Here is a 20,936-nt window from a genome sequence, read left to right as displayed (position 1 = left end):
AGCGGTATATCCATATGTTTATAGCTGCAGCCATTAGCTAGCCATGGGGCACCCACACTGGGACTAACATGCACGCACAGCCGGACTGGCAGCGTAAACAACACAGAGAAACTCGGATTACAACACACAAAGAGAGGGAAAGCGACTTCATTTTCTACTCAGAACAACATCGCTCTAATATATCTTTACATAGCAAATAGTTGTTTGCTGCTATGTTAATGCTTTGAATGTCGTATAGAGAACCTTTAAACACCTATAAACTATAGGGACTGACCACATAATCTTACTTCTGGTACCATCATAAATTAATTAACTAAGCAATTTAAATATCCAATAACACATAGACTGTCTCATGTTATTTTTCTTAATAAAGCAAAAACATACACTGTTTTAGATTGCATACATCAGTGAAATGTGACAATACCAAGAAGCAGCCTGTAATTTTACATTAACCAGTAATAAGTAACCTCTGTTTACCCTTCATGTAAACAGAGGTTAGCCAAACATTTGTAGTGAAAACAGTTAGATGGACTATTGATGGAATTTCCATAACTAAAAGAGAGGGAAGGTCACATCATCATGATTGTCATCAAAGAGACACCACAATTCTTCATCTTATCTGCAGAATTATCTGAATAATTCCTCTTGCAGCTAGAGCAAGTGCTATAAACTGTGGGGTTTGATGGTGTCGTGGCGGCTCATATGACTCAGGCACATACTGTGTACCCGCCAATCTGGCATGTCACATGTCATTACACCTCCCTCCCATCTTTCCTGTCCGTCTTTGCTAACAACTACCAGAGACAGCAGAGACAGAGAGAAAAACAAGCGCAATGTAGGTAGGCAGGACAGCAGGCTTTTTCATTCTTGGGGCATAGAACTCACTGTGAGACAGACAAGCACGAACAGAAGAGTGGAGGAGCAGGAAATACATAAGCTGCCACCACCCAGTCCCTCCTGGCCACTGTCAATTCTATATCCCTCTATTGATTTCAATTAAGATAACTGTTATTAAGCAGCATGCACGACATGAAGTCGATAAACCGGTCGAGCAAATGTAGTGCACTGATGGATTGGAGTGGAAAGCGGTAAACTGAAGGGAGCCCATTGTTGCTTAGAGGGCCGGAGGTGGAAATGGGAGGAAATAGAGTGAGAAAGAGGGAGATTGGATGAAATATCCTCTGAGCTCCACCACAAAGTAGTAGCAGGTAATTTGTGTTGAGATTGACAATCTGTTTCATAAACTCGCTAGTCTAAGGGAAGTCTAAGTGTCAAGTGAAAGAGGGGGGATTTTCTCTTAAATCCTGTTTAATTAATCTCCCGAGTTATTTGTCTTTTATGCATCTGTTTTTTTATACATCACCGCTGTCTTATATATATAGTTTCAGAAAGTTTATTTTTGTCTGCTAAAAAATGCTTAACTGTCGAGCTAAAAGCAAATCTCATCTTCTTAATAATAACAACAAATACAGTTTTCACTTTATAAAATCAATATGCTCAGTATGGATTCTTCCTTGTGCCCATTATCTGTGTTTGTGCCAACAATTAGAAATATTTTTGTGGAGACGTGAATAATGGATGCATCATGCATCAGAGAGGAAAATAAAAGCCCATGTTTCCTTTGAATTAGTGATGACTACAATGCAGACTCCACTCTGCTGTGTGTGACACATGAACAGCAGAGGAATAAGGAAGGAGTCGACTGCAATAAAATATCAGGGTGAGAAGAAAAATGGGCTTGTGCATAACAGGCAGGCGGAGAGATGTAGTGCAGAAAGCAGAGCCAAAGAAGAATGAAAGTATTTAATTATCCCATGTGGCAGGTGAATACATGGGCACACGCTTCATAACAAATTACAAATAAACATTTGCATTATCACATACACACACGTACAAAGTAAGACACTAATAGCTTGAGAAAAAAACACTTTTACTTGAAAAGTGTTTAACAAACAATTAAAGATCACTATCAGTGCCAAAATAAGAAAAGAAAAGAAAAGAATAACAAACAGGGAATTTAAAACTGGGAGAGAAAGCTGTTTCAAAGGAATACCTTGACATTTTGAGAAATATGCTTTTTGCTTTCTTGCCTTGCTTGTCTTGTTTTGTTTTAGTTTGTTTTTTGGAGGGTTAGGGGGTTCCCTTAATGCATAAATAGATAGCGACAGTAGTGACATGACAAGAAACGAGGAGAGAGAGAGAATAGGAATGACATGCAACAAAGATCCCTAGCCAGATGCAACGATTCACGGTCAGTGCCTTAACTCAAAGCCAACCAAGGTGCCCCATCTTGTTTGTTTATACAAAAAAAATTTGAATTTGTGGTTTTAGAGGACTTCTGTGCAGGACTACTTTGCTCCGCAGTTACTTTTTGGAGTCTTGTTGTCAGTAAAGGGTTGCCACAAATCGTTTTTTAAACTTTACTTTTTGTTCAGATTAACACTAAAACCAACAGAGGACTCTCTATACCTTAAATCACCAACAGGTAAAACACGCTATCAGAATGCATTGATACTAATGCTACCAAGTTTGGTAACACTTTATTTTAAGGTACATCTATTCACCATTAATTAGTTGCTTATTAACATGCAAATTAGTAACATATTGGCTCTTAATTAGTCATTATTAAGTACTTATTAATGCCTTATTCTGCATGGCCTTATTATACAACCAGTAAGCCATTAACTAAGAGTCTTCCCTCAATAACCTCAGAATTATTGCTTATTAGTACTAAGTAAGGAAGTTGTTGTATATGAATTACGATCTCAATATGTTTTGCTTAGTATGGACTTTATAAGGTGGTAGTACCCCAAGAATAGTTATTCTCCCTTAATACCACTTAATGAATATGGTCTGTTCTTACATAACAAAACACAAAACTACAAATGTTAATAGTGTCCAAATAACTCTAAATTAAGTCTTTGTTACTTAGAATATGTTCCCCATACTAAAGTGACATCTTGATCATTACTAATTCACTAATAATTGAACACTTATTAACCAACACATGCTCCCTAATCTAAAGTTGCCTCCTTTTCACAATTAGTTAATATATTATAGCCCATAACTACAGCAATAAACAAGTGATGGGTTACACCTTTGAAAAAATGGATCTATCTATAGGTTCCCTCTCATTCAGTGGTAGAATAACAAAGACAGCACAAGTACAAATACCTCATTTATTAAACCACTGGTTCAGGTTTTCCCAAGGCTGACAACAAATACTGCTCGAACAGGTAATGGGGTCTTCCTGAAATTTCAAACACTGACAACTGTATCAGTGTATGTAAATATGTCATACAATATGATATCAAATGTATAAGCAGGTCATACTGTATGATAATACAGGTACCCTATTGTTGAAAAACACTGCACAATATAAAGTACAAAAATACAAAAAATTTAAATCTAAAAAATATAAAACCTGCACAGCTCAACATGACTTGTCAAAGGTTAGAACAAATGTACTGAACTGTACAAACATTGCACTTCCACAGCCTAAACTTGCTCTATAATTACTGCATCAGGTGATTTATTCCCCTGTGCACAAATATTTCACTTTTCTAATACAATATAACAGAATTTTAACTGAACAAAGAAGCTCACTTGAATTTTAATACTTTAACAAGGGAAGGAGTTGGCATTTGGCCTTCATGTCCATGATAATAGCCTTTTCTCAGAGGTAACAGTACATTTAGTGTGTCAAAACTTTTGAGTGGTAGTATAAATATCAACTTGATATCTTTATCTACATTTCAGACAGGTTTCATACTGGATATTTTTTCCTAATGTCATGCAAAAGCATTCCAAATGTTCCGTTATTGTGATGGTTTCCACGCCAATAAGTCCACTCAATTACATCTAAGTGATCCCTCAACAGTTTTTGTGTGCGGTTCCCTCTTTGTCTCCAGATAGTTGACTTGCAAATACCCCAAAATCTCTCCAGGTTTTGTGTATGTGCACCTGTAACAGGGTCAACAAAAAAATCTTGATGGTTGACAGTCAGGTGATTGTAACCTTCATCCTGAAGACGGCGGTAAGATCTCCACCCATCTGAAATGACGGAGCTTCCACGACGAACGTGCTTCTTTATTTGAGGCAAGAGATGCCTGGCTGAATGGTGATGCACAATCTTAAGAATGGGATCACAATCTTAAGAATGTCATCCTTAATCCCTAGCATTCCGAACACCCAGGAACTCCTGTTGCTTGCCCGTCCTCTGTTGTACTGAAATTCACAAGACTTAAAATACTTAAAAATGAGGACAATGATTCTGCAATAATGGTGGGAAATGGGAGAGAATAAATCATAAGTCAAAAATTCAAAAGTTCTCTTTAGCTTTGGAGTAGTGGTGCATGTTTACAAATATTGAACTGTTCTGGGGTGTAGGAATAATGTAGTTTCTTAAAACCGACATTCCCCTCGATTGCATCAATGAACTACAATGTATCTTATTCCATAATGCAGTAGTTACTTCTCGAGATACAGGAGATACACCTCCAAGCACCTCAGGCAAAAACAGGTTTATATTGTATATTGTCTCTGTACCTTTCTTTTATGGCCAAATTTGCTTTCATCTATCATAACAAGCTCTGCTCTTTGTCCAACAGTCTGCTTGCCTCCTCTTCTCATTCTTTTCATTCCTGATTTGCAAACTCTCCGCAGCTTGTCTGCAAGTTTACTCAGAGTTGCAGAACTCCGAGTAATTCCTTCCTGCAGCATGTCCACTTGCCTCAGTCGAAGGCCTTGGGCAAATCTGTAATAGATCAACCAGATAAATATTTCAATGACACAATTTAGAAGTGGGTGGTTAAAACCAATTTCTTAAGTTGTCATTAGTCTTTTTATAACCATAATTATAACCAGAGTGCGATTTGTGAAAAAAACAGAGGGGGGGATAATTTTGAGAAACATTTTATTCAGAAAAATTACCACACAACAGTGTGAAAACATGAAAACTGTTGATTCTTGTGTAGATAAACCTTACACTTAGGCTACATAACGTAGGTGGTAGGCCTATTTTGAACGTGAACGTAACCACTGCATTTGCAGAAATATTTTCTCAAAATATTGTTTTTAAATTTGCCAAATAAAAATAAAATTTTAATTCTTTCCCGATATCAGTTCAACAGAAAACATGAACTACCACAATGTGCTGTCAAGATGTTTTTGTTTTTGTTTTTAAATGGTTAATCGGGTAGACTATAGGTCAGACTATGAAAACAGTCTGCTCTGATGACTCACTTCACCCTCTCGCCATTTAGCGAAGCGACCCGGCTCAATGCAGCCCCCAACCATAGTTTCGGGGGGCGAGGGATTAGCAAGTGATCCCGCGGCCTGGGAGCTCTCCTCAGCCAGGGAGATGCTGCTGTCCACCATCCGATCAGCAATGTCAGATCTTGTTTCATCTTCTGTTATATTTTTCTCTCTGAATTTTTTGTTGTGGTCCTGTAAAATGTGACGATATGCTGCTCTGGATTCTTTTAATTTTTTTCTCCATTTGATTTAAGCTTTTGTTTTGGCGTGGATGACGCAGACAGGAAGTTGGACTTGTGAAACGCAAGAAAATCCGGTTGGTTTTCAAAATAAAACTGCTTTCTGCGAGCGCAACGCCTCTGACTCGCTCCCGGTAGATCAAAATCACAGCACAATCAAAATGAACACGGACCCTTTGTATTTTGGTTGTTAATAATTACGATGTAAAAAGTGAAATACTTTGGGTGGGGGGGATAAATTTTGTCCCCACCGAGGATAAAAATAATTCAGCAGAGGGTAGGACGTGTAAACCAGAGGGGGGGAAATCCCCACCATCCCCACCGGCAAATCGCACCCTGATTATAACCATAATTTCTCATTTGCAGTCCCATTTGCAGACACAGCAGATACTCATAGCCTGAATATAAGAGTGTATTTAACCTGAAACAACAAATCTCAAAAAGCAAAGTAGGGTGAAGAACATTCCCTATATGAGGGGAGGAATGGAATAAAACCCCAAAACAAATTAAATCTGCTTTTTAAAAAAAAAAACTAAAAATGGATACTGAGTAAATTAGCACAGTGAAGTGTCTGTTTAAAAAAGTTAAGTTCTTTTGAGACAATTTCCAGGAACCACCTAAAACCTAAAAATCCACAAGACCTTTGTACTACATTGGACTCTTCGCAACCCAGCACTTATACAATTACACATACTTGATAAATTCGACTGATATTCAGAATTCTTCCTATATACTGTATAAACTCATGTCTCGTAAGCATTGGCTCTTATAGGACCCATCCCAACCAACAGTATAGTGAGAACATTGAAAGAAAACATTATGGTCCGAGTTAGAGTTTGTCTTTGATGGCTTTTGTTATTATACAATGTAAAACCACGCACCTGTAGATGTAATGCATCCACGTATGCAGTCGAAGGTGCGATTTCTCAAATATGGAGCCACTTCGGATGGACCTTGATACCGTTTTCCCTTTGTGACAGGAATCTCGGCAAATCCTGATGATTAAATCCAAAGGTTAATTTATAAAAATAAAAACCCATGATACTGTACTGATTTCACTAAATAAAAAATTTAACATAAATGAAGATGAAGAGGGGGACATAGATATTTACGTATAGGTGTTGAAACAGCTAAGATTGGGATTGGACAAGGTGCACTTGTACTCTTAGTAGCCCTTGTGATTCCCTCCCCCCATGCAATCTCAAAGCACAACAGAACAGTCCCATTTCTAGGCCTACATGACAAGTAATATCTACAACTGTTACACCTTAAATCGGGTTAGACATTTGAGTAAATTTAGCTGTGTCTACTCTACTCTACTTGTCACTGTGCCACAGCATGAAAAGGGTGATATCAATCAATTAATCCCTGTGCATGTACAAGTTTAAAGTCAAGCTGATTGAATAATAATAAATAGGTGAACAATATGACCAGGAACGTGATCTAAAACTGTAAAAAAAAAAAAAAAAGGCATTTTTCATTTCAGATGTTGTACACATGTAGAACTTTGTGGAAACATGAGCACCCCTATCTCTACCAAATAAACAGTAGCTTACTTAAAAATTTGCAGCTGTGTGTGATTTGTATTGTGACTTTGTAGATGTGACTTATATATATTTTGTGTGTACACCACTCATAGCTCCTGTATTAAAAACATTGTCGTTAAATATAGGATTTGGCACTGAATTCTAGCAGATCTTGGATGGCTGCATGCTGCACACTCCCCTTTGCTTACACACAGAAAATTAATAAATAAGGCACACTTCTAGTTGTTCTACTCACCATGCTGCCTCCTTTTTGTCGTAGGTCCGTTTCAACTTCATAACATGAGAGCAAGAGGGGCATTTCATCCATTTTCGAAGTAGGCCTTCTCTCATTAACCATCTGGTGAATTTGTAGTTTTCTTTGGGGCACTGTCTAAAATGTATTCGACTCAAAAACTCGTAACCCAACATCTTCTTCTGATAATTTCATTTTTTTTTTTATCTCATACCATGTCGATTTTTTTTTTTTTCCTATTATATATGAAATGGGTTTCAACCTCGCAGTCCTGCTTCAAAAAAGGCGCAAAGTGACCCACTTTGTAGAGTAATGACTGACATAAGAATCTACCAATCCGTAGCCGTGCTCCTCCGATGTGTTGCTCTCATCCAATCATTGACTGTTACTCTGCCGTCATGTGACATCCTCATCCAATCATCCAAAGGGAGCCACCAGTCACGTCAAAGATCCGGAGAAGGTGAGAGGTGGCTATTTGCCGTTTCGTTCACCGCTAGGAGAGTGAAGAGGGAAATTCGTGTAACAAAAATGGTAAGTTAAGCGCTAGCCTGTTAATTGAAAGTCCCCCTGAGTTTTGTAAGCACATCATAACACTCGTCCCCGGGCCGTTTACATAGTTAAAGAATAGTAAACCCTCCCGTTTATCTGCAGTGTCGAGGCTAATTAGCTAATGTAATGTTAAGCTAGCTGAGTGCAGGTGCGTAATGCTTTAACTTAGTATGAACCAGAGATGGGGACTCGAGTCGCTATTTTGATGACTTTTGACTTGACTTGACAAAAAATAACTTCTCACCGGCAAGGCACCAGCTCAGTCGGTGTTTTTTTTGTTTTTTTCCCCGGACTTTTTATGCATTTATTTTGAAAGGACCGCTGGAGAGAGAGAGGGAGTGGGAGAGAGAGGGAGAGGGGGGGATTGAATATAAAATATCAAATTATTATCTAAAACTACTTGGTATGAGTACAGACTGAGAATGGTGTTGTCATGATAGAATAGAATAGATTTTCTCTTCTCTTCTATTCTAATATATTGTCTACACTTTATTTAGATTAGATTCTGCGGGTGAAATTGCAATAATAAGGTGACTTGACTTGGACTTGACTTGACCTATGCAGGACTTGACGTGCCCAAAGAAAAATGACTTGGGACTTACTTGAGACTTGCACATGTGTGAGTTGGTCCCATCTCTGGTATGAACCACATTTTATAATGAAAAATAAGTTATGCACTATGCAGTCATTGAACAAGAGCTTTTGAATCTTGTGTAGATTATTATTAAGTTACATTAATTTATTTATATTTTTACAGCCTAAGGCAAAGAAGAAAATGTCCCTAAAAGTCCCTAAAGATGACTCGATGACAGAGGTGACCAAAAATGATCTGGATGGTAAATTTTTCTTTGTTAACTTTCAAGGAACTGTAATTCTTAAATAATTATCTTGTCCAAATGTGTTTAAACGTTTAAAGTCATCTATTCATATGTTATATGTATACATTTTGTTGTACCTATGCCATACTGTAGGTCCTGAAGATAAAGGAGATAAAGGCTCTGCTCCAAGTTGCAGCAGCATAAGCAGCATTGGATCAGGTAATGATTTCTCATTTTCTAGCAGTGTATCTTTGTTGTCTAAAATGAGTTTCATTTCTTGCGTGTTTTTTTCCACCTGAGATTAAAGTTGTTGGCAGATTTTGTCAGTATACATGTGTGTGCTTACAAATCAAATTAAGGCACACACCATATCTGGTCCACTACCTTTGTTGCATGCATGTCATTCTCTCTCTGTCTCACTCATTTAATACTGTCAAATCATAATCTTTTTTGTATCCTGCTCTCTTGTTTTTAAGGATAAATTTCCAAAGTGGAGTTCCTGGAAGCCAGGATCCAATGGCAAGAAAAAATAATAAAGGATCTTGAGCAAGAGCGCAATTTCTTGCGTGAGCAAATCATGGGAAAGAAGAGATCATGTGAGTGATTTGGGAGCAACTTGTATCTGCAAAATATAATGTAATTGTAATGAACGGTGTGATATATTTTTATAACAATCTGATCTTTGTCTCATCTATCCTCTATTTGATCAAAGCTCAACCTAAAGTATTTACTTTGGAGGACGACGACGAGGATGATGATGGCAACATGGATGAAGATGACTCATTCCCCCATCTTCTCCAGACATCAGTGAGTCCTCGGACAGTGATGTTCTCATCCAAAGAAGGAAGAAACGTCGGACACAGACACCTGCATCTGCAACTGTGGCTGTGCCTGGAAAAGCTCATGTAAGAGGTAAGAATGGCATAACTTGAACCACCTGCCCTGTTAGCACCAAGTGGTCATGAAAAATAAGTATTAATAAAAGCGTTGGAAGAGCTGTTATAAATATGTCCTGAAGTAATTATGAGGCAAAAATACAGATCTTCAGTTCTAGATTCTGAATATACTAGGAATCTGATGATAAATAAAAATTAAATGTCTAAAGTAAAAAATTTGGCTTTCATCAAAAATAAAGCTCCATTTTATTTTGCAGCATTCACACTAATTATTATCCATCATTAAATGTATTGCTAGAAAGATTTGTCTCTCAGAATTAAACATAATTCGGAACCATAAGACTTACCAACTAAACAGATCTTACAGAGTATCATTTTTGTATTGAATTCTGAACCACATATTGTGCGTGGAATCATATCAGGAGATGAGCAGATTCTTCAATTACTAGAATATGCTTCATACTTTTATCAAAAGAGAAGTGACCAGTTTGAGCAATTTCAGCTGACCTTAAGCCGTGGTTTGTGCTCATTTTTCATGTTCTTTGTTTTTGTTTTATATATTTTTCAGTGAAAGGGCCAGCTGAGGTTATCAGCAGATATAAAAAAGTCTTGAAAAGCTTAAGCAAAGTCCATACCATGACTGAAGCCTTCAGAATAAATGGTGTGGACCGGGGAACCATCAAGATGACTGCTGCAATTGCAGAGCTCAACATTGTGGATCCTGTAACCTTCAACACCCTGAAGTATGATCCTGCAACTGAGACCCTGCAGTCCTTTGCTAAGAGGTGTGCAACGCACATAACCCCTGAGAAGAAGAGCATTATAGAGGACATGAAGGCCAAATGTCAACTCCTCCCCTTGTTGATGAAATATTAAGACTTAAGTGAGCTTCTTTGTTCAGTTAAAATTCTGTTATATTGTATTAGAAAAGTGAAATATTTGTGCACAGGGGAATAAATCACCTGATGCAGTAATTATAGAGCAAGTTTAGGCTGTGGAAGTGCAATGTTTGTACAGTTCAGTACATTTGTTCTAACCTTTGACAAGTCATGTTGAGCTGTGCAGGTTTTATATTTTTTAGATTTAAATTTTTTGTATTTTTGTACTTTATATTGTGCAGTGTTTTTCAACAATAGGGTACCTGTATTATCATACAGTATGACCTGCTTATACATTTGATATCATATTGTATGACATATTTACATACACTGATACAGTTGTCAGTGTTTGAAATTTCAGGAAGACCCCATTACCTGTTCGAGCAGTATTTGTTGTCAGCCTTGGGAAAACCTGAACCAGTGGTTTAATAAATGAGGTATTTGTACTTGTGCTGTCTTTGTTATTCTACCACTGAATGAGAGGGAACCTATAGATAGATCCATTTTTTCAAAGGTGTAACCCATCACTTGTTTATTGCTGTAGTTATGGGCTATAATATATTAACTAATTGTGAAAAGGAGGCAACTTTAGATTAGGGAGCATGTGTTGGTTAATAAGTGTTCAATTATTAGTGAATTAGTAATGATCAAGATGTCACTTTAGTATGGGGAACATATTCTAAGTAACAAAGACTTAATTTAGAGTTATTTGGACACTATTAACATTTGTAGTTTTGTGTTTTGTTATGTAAGAACAGACCATATTCATTAAGTGGTATTAAGGGAGAATAACTATTCTTGGGGTACTACCACCTTATAAAGTCCATACTAAGCAAAACATATTGAGATCGTAATTCATATACAACAACTTCCTTACTTAGTACTAATAAGCAATAATTCTGAGGTTATTGAGGGAAGACTCTTAGTTAATGGCTTACTGGTTGTATAATAAGGCCATGCAGAATAAGGCATTAATAAGTACTTAATAATGACTAAGAGCCAATATGTTACTAATTTGCATGTTAATAAGCAACTAATTAATGGTGAATAGATGTACCTTAAAATAAAGTGTTACCGTTAATTTATTTATCAATCTACAAACAGGGTAGTGAAGCAGCAGGGGGGTATGCAATCTGAAGTCAAAGTGGTGACATGTAAGAGAAGGACACTACAGAACTCTTAAGTAGAATATTAATAAACTGACAGTTTTTTACAATATCTTTGATTTACAGGTGCACACACACCAACACATCAAGCAGGATGTGCCACAACATCTGTATGACCTATGTCATTATTTTACTGCCAATGAGTTCCGAAGAGAAACTTTAAGAGTCTGAAGTGCTGATGAAAAATGAAGCAATGTTAGATTGCAAGAACTTCTCGACACAAAAACATGGCATGGCACCTTCAACGCTCCTTCTCTCCCTAATCTATTGATCTGTTATTTTGCCATTTCGTCAACCTTTCGACAACACAAGATTTAAGGATTTTGTGGGCGTTACGGTGTCCGATTGCAGAATACACAATATACACAACACAAAGCTTGTGTATTTTGTTTTGCATTGTAACAAACTAGGATTACACACACAGGGATAAAGGTAAAGTAGTGGTGTTATTTTGTCAACATTTTGTTTGTACTGTTGTATTTTTGCCTTTAGAACTGAACTTTTCTGAAGCTAAGGCGGCTTTATGCTTTATTTGAAAAGGATACAAAAATTTCTTCTACATAGTGTTCACGTAGACATTTCAAAGGTTTTGTGAGGCTATACAGCTTATTGCTGGTCACAGTAGAGCTGCAAATGATAAGAGTACTCATCAGTCTTTTCATTAACTTGCTGGCCACGAGGAACTAAATTAAATTGTGTCTTATAATATCTCTCTGAAGGCTGAAGAATATTAGGCCACCCAAAATGACAAAAAAAAAAGATCTTCAGAGATGAGTTTAAAACTAAACAGGAAGCTTTCTTTTTTCACATTGGTGTTTGATTCCATACATTACTGAGACAATGTGTTTCATGTGTGTGGATTACATTCATTTCTATCATTATCTGCCCTGTAGTCTGAACAGCAGTTCATGGCTCCCCTGTGGTTCTGTACAACTGACCTTCAAATGCCAGGCTCATTGGCTGAGAGCTCGGTGCCTTCTGGAATAATCTGAAAGGTTACATATGAAAGTGGATACAAAAAAAATGTAGGAGGGCTCCTGTAAGACTTGCAGTCAATGAGCTGATGGGGACCCAAACAAAGCAAGAAGACAGAGAAAAAGAAATACATACAGTTGCACAGAGACAAGAGAGTAGTGCAGAGAGCCCTGCAAAAGGTTCTCAAGAGAATATTTAGAATAATGATCAAACTCCAGTGCAGCAGACAATACACAGGGAGACAACTGGACCTCATTGTTACTTTTTTACTTTCACTGTTTTCTACTCCGCACACAAAAAGTTAAAGAAAATACATTCCTGCCAACATTTGACAACTCATGTATCACATTTCTCAGACTCTCTGTGAGGGTAGCCTCACTACATTAGGTTTAATTAGAAGTGCATGGATTTGTTTGAAGGTTGATACATATAGAAAAGAAGGTACACACTTGGACAGTATAGAGTACTGGCAGCACAAAATGACACTGATCACATTGTTTAAAAAAGAAAAAACAAAGGAGTGTTTGTTCCTCGTTAACTTCTCTATGAAGTTCAAAATATATTTTACAAAACTATATATTTTCCACCCTAACATCAACCTATAGGCTCTGTGTACAGTATACTGTACCTCCCTATGAGTGTGTTTATCTGCATATCTCTGTGTGTGTTTCCACCGCCACCTGGAATGTTTTCCTATATGAAGTCTCACCCACATGCCAAAGAGTTTTGATGTTTACATCAAGTAGAAAACTATAGTAAACAGAAAGGCCCCTTCCAGGCTGTCTTAAGCTGGCCTCGGTAAATCCACTTAGTCCACAGACCACAGACTGCCTAATAGCTGGCTGGGATTAAGGCTGGTCAATGGTCCAGTTGTGTGTACAGAAATAATAGTCGTTATAGCAGCATTGGCTGTGTTAATTAAACCATCTGAAATTTTAATAAACTGTAATACTGTACTATTTTTGGTCTCAAGGGGGCAGGGGAACTCCAAAACTACAGACGCAGAGCCCTGACATATCATACACTTTAGATTTAATGGAAGTAAATTATATAGCAGCACACCCTGCAGCACATTGTGGCTATTATTGTGAGGAAGAACCTCTGAGAGAAATAACTTGCAATGTGAAATGCTGCATTTGTCCATATTAAACATCAAATAACAGCATTCCTACAAACACAAGGATATTTCTGTCAGTGCTCAATAAAAATAGGAAATACACTATACCTTAAGTAGTAGTAGTAATAGTAGGGAATTAGGGAATTAGTATAGGCATATGGCAAGGAAGGTGATGAATAGATAAATAAATTAGAATACATAGATTAAAAAAATGTAAACAAAAGGATACAAAAAAATAAGTTGCGTTCCCTTTTTTCCATAGTGGGTAAGGATAGCACAGCACACAAATAAATGGCTGCTCACGTTGTTGATCTTTGCTCTATTCTTTTACTATATGCAGCTGAGAAATCTGTAAGAGTCAATAGTGGATATGAATACCTATTCTGGGTGTAGGGAACCAGAATCATTAAGGAAGTCAGACCAGTTTATGAAAAGGCCTCTCACAGTTTGTGTGTGTATAAATCAATGTGACACTAACTAAACAAACGCTGCTGGAGAGCAGGGATAATGAACAGAAAGGGACTAAAGGCAAACTGAGTCTAAATCATGGGACAGACACGATGGAGAGAGAGAGAGAGAGAGAGAGAGAGAGAGAGAGAGAGAGAGAGAAAGAGAGGAGAGAGAAATCAGGTGAAAAACTGCTTAAAAGAAAAGCCAAATGTTACAAAGTATAAAAAGAGCAGACCCGGGTTAAATGGTGTTTCTTCATGTTCATCTGATCAGCCTTTTTAGCCTTCAATAGTTTGAAACTCTATTGTGAGATTGAAAACTTGACTAAAATTATGTAAAATCTGTACACTTGTTCTTAGTAACAGTAGTGTTTCCCCACAGTCCGCTATCATGTTTCTTTCGCTTCCAATATTGGATTTTCTCAAATCTAACCATGGTGTTCTGTCGAGAGATGCAGTAACTTAAACTAGGTAAGAGTAAAAGAGCTAAGCGTAAGAGAAAGTCTGCTAGCCGCCTGGCTTATGCATTGTAAAATGCCATAGGCTGAAGCTGCTGATATTGGCTGATAGGGGTGGCTTTCCCTGGCGCAGTCACCAAGTCAGCGACACTGACAGCCCGTTCCTTCAGGCCTCCCTCCAAAGCTACTCTCCCAAAATTAAAGCCGTCTAAAATGTAATTTACAAGCTGTGTTTCCTCTAAATTCATATTAGTCTATTTAGTTGATCACACTGGTATGACCATGCATCAAAGGGTTAAATTTAAACAATTATGTCATTTTAGAAAAAAATATTAAAATATCCAGATATATATCCTATATCACAGCGTATCCTAAAAATAACGAGATATTATTTATAAGCTATATCGTCTTGCCCTAAGACATTTATCAATGTGAACTGGAACACGGTGAGGGTAGCCATGGGTGATCTGACAAAATTAACACACCCATGGGTACTCATTCAGTCACTGGGAGCGATTGTCTGCACATGAGGACAGGAGATAGAGAGAGAATTTTGGATGTGAATATAGTATCAATACTTCACTGCCAACATACAAGCATGGATTAACGCTGGACACATAGCACTCTGTGACCCTCAGATTTCCAATTATTTAAATCAGAAAGTGTGCACTGTTAGTTTCGCTAGTTAGCTGTTAGCCAAACACATTGTCCAAAACAATAAAAGTGTGTACACTGTTTTCCCTGTGTCTCTGGCCGCAGGGCAGCGTCTGACAGGTACTCAGCAGTGTGTGCACTGGTAGCTATATTAGCTGTTAGCTGATAGACAAATACACCTTCCAAAACACTAAAAGCTGTGTTATCACTAGTGGCCCCTACCGGCCAGTGGCCAGTTACAATTAGTAAGTGAGGAGTCAGCAGGCAGTCAATAAAAGGTGTTTTGAGAAATTTGAGACAGATTGAGACAGATTGCATGGACATCCTGGCGGAGACAATAAATTAGTACAGTGACAAGGATTACAAATTATAAATTAAAAAGTATTGCCAATGAAAGAATAACAATAAGTCTCTATAGGTAGTGAACTGAAATTATTCTAGTAAACAGTCCAAACAAGTAAAAGTATAATACACATCAGTTAGCCCAACAGTAAACTAACTGTTGTATTAGCAACACACCAGCCTCAAACAACTGGAACAATGGCTATTTGGTATGCATTGAACTGATCGTTGAACAAACTAAATCAGTAAACAGCTAACGAAAGCATAGTAGAGTGGTCAAAATAGGGAATTTGGGGAGTAGATAAAAGATATCTTTAAAGACACCTTTCAGCACAAAACCACTAAATAATACAACACTTTGGTGTCAAAAGTGTCCATAGATGTGAATAAAAACCAGACACCTGACCACACAGCGTCAACAAACGGTTTCACAAAACTATTACATTAATTTATAGAGGTGGTTTTAATAAAATGAGTAAATATTTGGTAAAAAACTATCTTTCCATTTCCTCTTTCTCCTCCATATAATCTCCCTGGTTTACTGTGTCTCACACACACACAAACAATGCACACAAATCCTTTTATCCCTGAGCACAAACTAACACTAAACCATTCAGCCTTTCTCAAGTCCAATTTTATTCACATCAGTGCACGTGTAAACACACGCACACATTCCGCATCTCCCACTGCATATCAGAAAATGTGTGGGTGGTGGTTTCCCCATAGGCCTGTGGTGACAATGAGTCAAGGAGACAGGGACATGCATACACACACACACACACACACACACAGGCACAGATGGACATACTGTACATGCATCAAGTCACAGACTCTGCTGCAAAAAGTTATAGACACATTCCTACGCTCACTCTGTACTGGTGTACGAACAGAACACTGATGGAATGAGCAGTGATGACAATAACATTAACAACAAGGAATAAAAAACGATGACAACAACAACGATGACTATTAAAATGTGACAAATGTGTGTAAATGTGTTGCCAAAATCTTGTTTATCAGATAGCAGAAGATTGTTATTCAGACTGGGCATCTTGCAGCCAGACAGTCAACAGACACTGATTCCCTGTTTGTTTGGTGAACTTTGTGGAAATTAATCCCTCTTCAAGTCCCATTGTTAACAGTGTTATGGGTAATTGTACGAGAAATCAAATCAGAAGATTGTACTCATCATTTCAGTATGCTTTGGAGTTTTAAAGTGCTAAAACTAAGTGTTGTCAATAGAAAAGTAGGATAAAAATGTAGACAGCCTAGCATCCCCAAACGCCCCCAAGTGCCTTTTATACAGATTCAAAAAAGTAACCACTCAGGGATCAAACACTTGAATTAACTTCAATTAAGGGTAGACAAATACTACAAACATCTCTTAGTATAACACAATATAATTCAACAGCACCACAAGCTACAGCCTCCAAAAAGTAAAAAGCTGAATCAACAACTCTCTGAAACTACTCCAGAAAAAAACATTATAAAACTAAACATTATAACTTTCATGTAAGTAGGATTTATTGCAGGGCTGTTGTATTTGACTGCATTGGTTCTAGCTAAGTGTCTGTAGGGGTCAGGTTATGTAGAACTAGATGACATGTTTTCTGACCACGTCAGAAGTCTTCATACTTGATCCAAATGACAACATTGAGTGCAGAGAGAGAGATACAGTATATCATATAATTTCAATTTGTGGACAAGTGTGGTATACATTTGCAGACAGGACTCCTTGGACGTCAATTACAGAGTTCCACTTGGTCGTTCACATCAAAAGTGACAGAGATAATTGAGCTCTTCTACCATCCAAAAAGTAGTTTTGAATAAGCATTCTGGTGACTTGATAAACTGTAAAGTAAGTCTATCATTATTTTTGTTTATCCCAATTCATCTTTTATTTAATTTATCAATTGTCTCTGTGCTTGAAAGGTGCTATACAACTAACGTTGCCTTGCCTTGAATTAATTTCTCTGTCCTTTATTTGTATATTTTTTGACATTATTCATTTAAATTGGAAATATTTCCTTATAATAGTTTACTTCTCAGAGCTTCTCAGTGCCTAGAAACAGATGTACTGCGTGTGCCAGGATGAAAGTCAAAGATCACAAAATATAAAAAACATTTGATGTACTAGCTGAATGTAGTTAGTGTTAGGTTGTTTGCTGATGAAAAAACATTTTGTTGAAAAAAGAAAACAGTTTAATGTTCTTTCTTTTTTAATTCATGCGCAGCCGAAACAACTTCTGAATAACTTCAGCTACAAAAACTTCAGTTTTCCGATGCAGCTAGCCTGTGCTCATTTGATAAGATAAAGCACAATGCAGCTCTAGCCCACTTTTGCATCGCTGCACATTGTTGCCAGCAGAAAAAAAAAGGATGCTGCCAGAGTTCCTTTCAGTCACTGTGACAGACAGCAATCAAGTGGAGAATAATTGCTACGACTTTCTTAGAGCAGACCAAAGGGGAAAAGGCAGAGAGGAAAAGTATTGTTGCTTTCTGCAGCTCATACAAATGGTGCTTTAGAGCTTTTATTAACGAATGCTTGTGCTGTTCTGAATGGGCTGAAAAGAATATACAGCTGCTACCACACACACACACACACACACACACACACACACACACACACACAGTCAAAAGTAATAGGTTAATGACACAGCTGTAGTCCCTCCTAGTAGGATGAATGTATACAAGCAGACAAAGAACTAGGTGCATGTCACTAATTAAAGACATGCTTGCTCACTCACAGTAATATGTTAATAACAAAATGTACAGTTGTAGCCCAAAAAAGCAAGATGCATGTTCCCACATAATCCCATCCACTACCTCCAATCTGAAATAGCAACTAATGGTTCTCAATTATATCTTAAATTGCAAGTGCCACCAAAGTGAGAAAAAAAAACTAAACCTGCAAAAATAAGAGGTTGAATTCACAGCAAATGCAGCAGCATTGGTTTGAGCTTGATTATAAAACATACAAATGCTTGGAAATGATCATACTAGTCGAAACGTCACATCGAGCCAAGGAAGTAAAGTGGACTCCCTTCCTTCCAACCACCCTACTTTCAGCACCCTTGCTCAAACCACACACATTTTCGAACACGGCCTTCATATGTATCTAAAGTACACACCTGTAAAGTTTTGTAACTGCATCTTGTGTCTAAATCGCTGACACAAAATCTCTGCCCAGACAGACATACAGTACATAAACACCTGACAAAGTACTCAAAACCGCTTCCCAAGTTTCTACACTAGGTGTTTCCAGGATCACATTTTGCAATGACACCCACAAGGTGAAAACAATGCCAGCGTTGCTGTCGCGACTAGTAATAAGAAAGACATGGCTTCTACAGCATCCAAAATGTCATTGCAAATATCACAATATCATTGAGGCTGGATGGGAGATGGGGGTGGGGTGGTAGAAAGAGGAATAGAAAAGGGGATGAGCATAACAGATAATAAAGATAAATGGGTTTTCCCATGTTTCCTGAATGCTAGTGCTAAAAGCCACATGTTGTTGGCTAACTATAGACCTATTTCTAACCTTCCCTTCCTCCCTAAGATCCTTTAGAAAGCAGTCTCAAATCAGTTGTGCAACTTTCTACATAAATCTAAAATCTAAATCCTGACTGAAAATCCTCACATATGTGAGGATTTTCAGTCAGGATTTAGAGTGCATCATAGCACAGAGACAGCACTGGTGAAAATTACGAATGACCTTCTAATTGCATCAGACAAAGCACTTGTCTCTGTTCTTGTCTTGTTAGACCTTAGTGCTGCATTCGACACCACTGACCATCACATCCTATTACAGAGACTAGAAAATTTGATTGGCATTAAAGGAACCGCAGCAAGCTGGTTTAAGCCCTACTTATCAGAACGATTCCAGTTCATAAATGTAAATAATGAATCTTCCATGCACACCAAAGTTAGTCACGGAGTTCCACAAGGTTCTGTGCTTGGACCAATTATATTCACCTTATTCACCTTCCATTATCAGAAAACACCCCATAAACTGTCATTGTTATGCAGATGATACGATCAAGCCAGACGAAACCAACCACTTTGTTAAACTTCAAGCATGCCTTAAGGACATAAAAACATGGATGACCTGCAACATCCTGATGTTAAACTCAGACAAAACTGAAGTGTCTCTACTAGGCCCAGAACACCTCCGAAATGAATTATCTAATGATATAATTTCTCTACAGCTTTGCCCTGGCATCTACCATAAACAATCTCGGAGTTATCTTTGATCAGGATGTGTCCTTTAACTCCCAGATAAAACAAATTTCAAAGACATATCAAAGACACATCCTGTCTCAAAAGCGATACAGAAAAACTAGATGAGACCTTATTACTATTAGTATTAAAAGTTGTATTAATTTATGTGTATGATTTGACAATGTGTAAAAATGATACTGAGTTGAAATAGGAAATGGAAGTCTACCTGTACACCGTAGGAACCTTTAAGCTCCATTACATGTTATTCAGCATTATAATTAATAATGAATTAAATAACTTTCTCTGTGAAAAAACTCACTATAATACTGCTGATCTCAAATTGACCCCAAATTCTGCAGTACAGTATGTTGACATTATATTTTTCTGTTGCCTACTTAAAACTGCAATAATGAGTATGTTTTTAAAAACAATTAATAAAATGACTCCCTGTAATGTTAAAAGGTTGCTACAATACTGCTGATCCGACAGAGAATTGTCGCCAGTATGATGTGTATTTTCATTCTTTTTTGGTAGTAGAAGAACAATTTCATAAATTTAGTCATATTTGGGGTAATCAATAATCTCATGACTTCAAATGTCGTGAGAAAAGCAACTGTTTTGAATAGTCAAAGAAAATAATTCTTGCTAAAGAATTCTAAGAAGATGATTGTCTTTCTCTCATGAAACACTGATATATTAGTAGCAGCAAGCTGGCAGTTAACACTCTAACATCCTATTTCTTCTTTAGGCTTTACAAGTGAACAAATGGAGTAATACAGACTTTTATGTCTTCATCATGACTTGTACTGGTCACTGTAACGTAAAAAGGATTACATTGCTGCTTTGGTAGACCATATAGAGCAAAGTGAAGAAGGGGTAAGTGGCAAGCAATACAACTCATCAGCTAAATTCAAACTGACAGCAGTGTGAGTATGGTACAGTATGTTCTTTACAGTATAGCTTAAAGCAACCACCAAGACATCCCAGGGGAACAATCGCTTACCTTCCCATCAGCCCTTTACAACTGCATGCATGCTAACTTAAAGACTGCTTGTGCTAATCAAGCATTCAAGTTGCTTAATGTCAAATTCATGAATCCCTCATGTTGTATTATTAAGAGTGGATGTAGATGGAAT

The 20,936-nt window shown here is 37.4% G+C and overlaps 1 protein-coding gene and 1 long non-coding RNA gene across 3 annotated transcripts in view; one reads left to right on the top strand and one right to left on the bottom strand.

Annotated features, from left to right (window-relative positions):
• pde4ba (phosphodiesterase 4B, cAMP-specific a) overlaps positions 1-20,936 on the bottom strand; it is a 165,667-nt gene that overhangs the window by 94,385 nt on the left and 50,346 nt on the right. The gene's annotated exons all lie outside the window — the stretch shown is intronic.
• LOC137870394 (uncharacterized) lies at positions 7,770-10,861 on the top strand. The gene is made up of 6 exons (XR_011102700.1): positions 7,770-7,805; positions 8,581-8,659; positions 8,795-8,860; positions 9,118-9,237; positions 9,354-9,553; positions 10,106-10,861. It is a non-coding gene; the product is annotated as an uncharacterized lncRNA (long non-coding RNA).

The sequence above is a fragment of the Cebidichthys violaceus genome, unplaced genomic scaffold (genome assembly GCF_023349555.1).
Source record: "Cebidichthys violaceus isolate CVI_PGR_0920_01 unplaced genomic scaffold, fCebVio1.0.p SCAF_13, whole genome shotgun sequence".
In the NCBI taxonomy this organism is placed as follows: Eukaryota; Metazoa; Chordata; class Actinopteri; order Perciformes; family Stichaeidae; genus Cebidichthys; species Cebidichthys violaceus.
The sequence above is the reverse complement of the archived record's forward strand: the minus strand, read 5'-3'. Positions and strand labels throughout refer to the sequence as shown.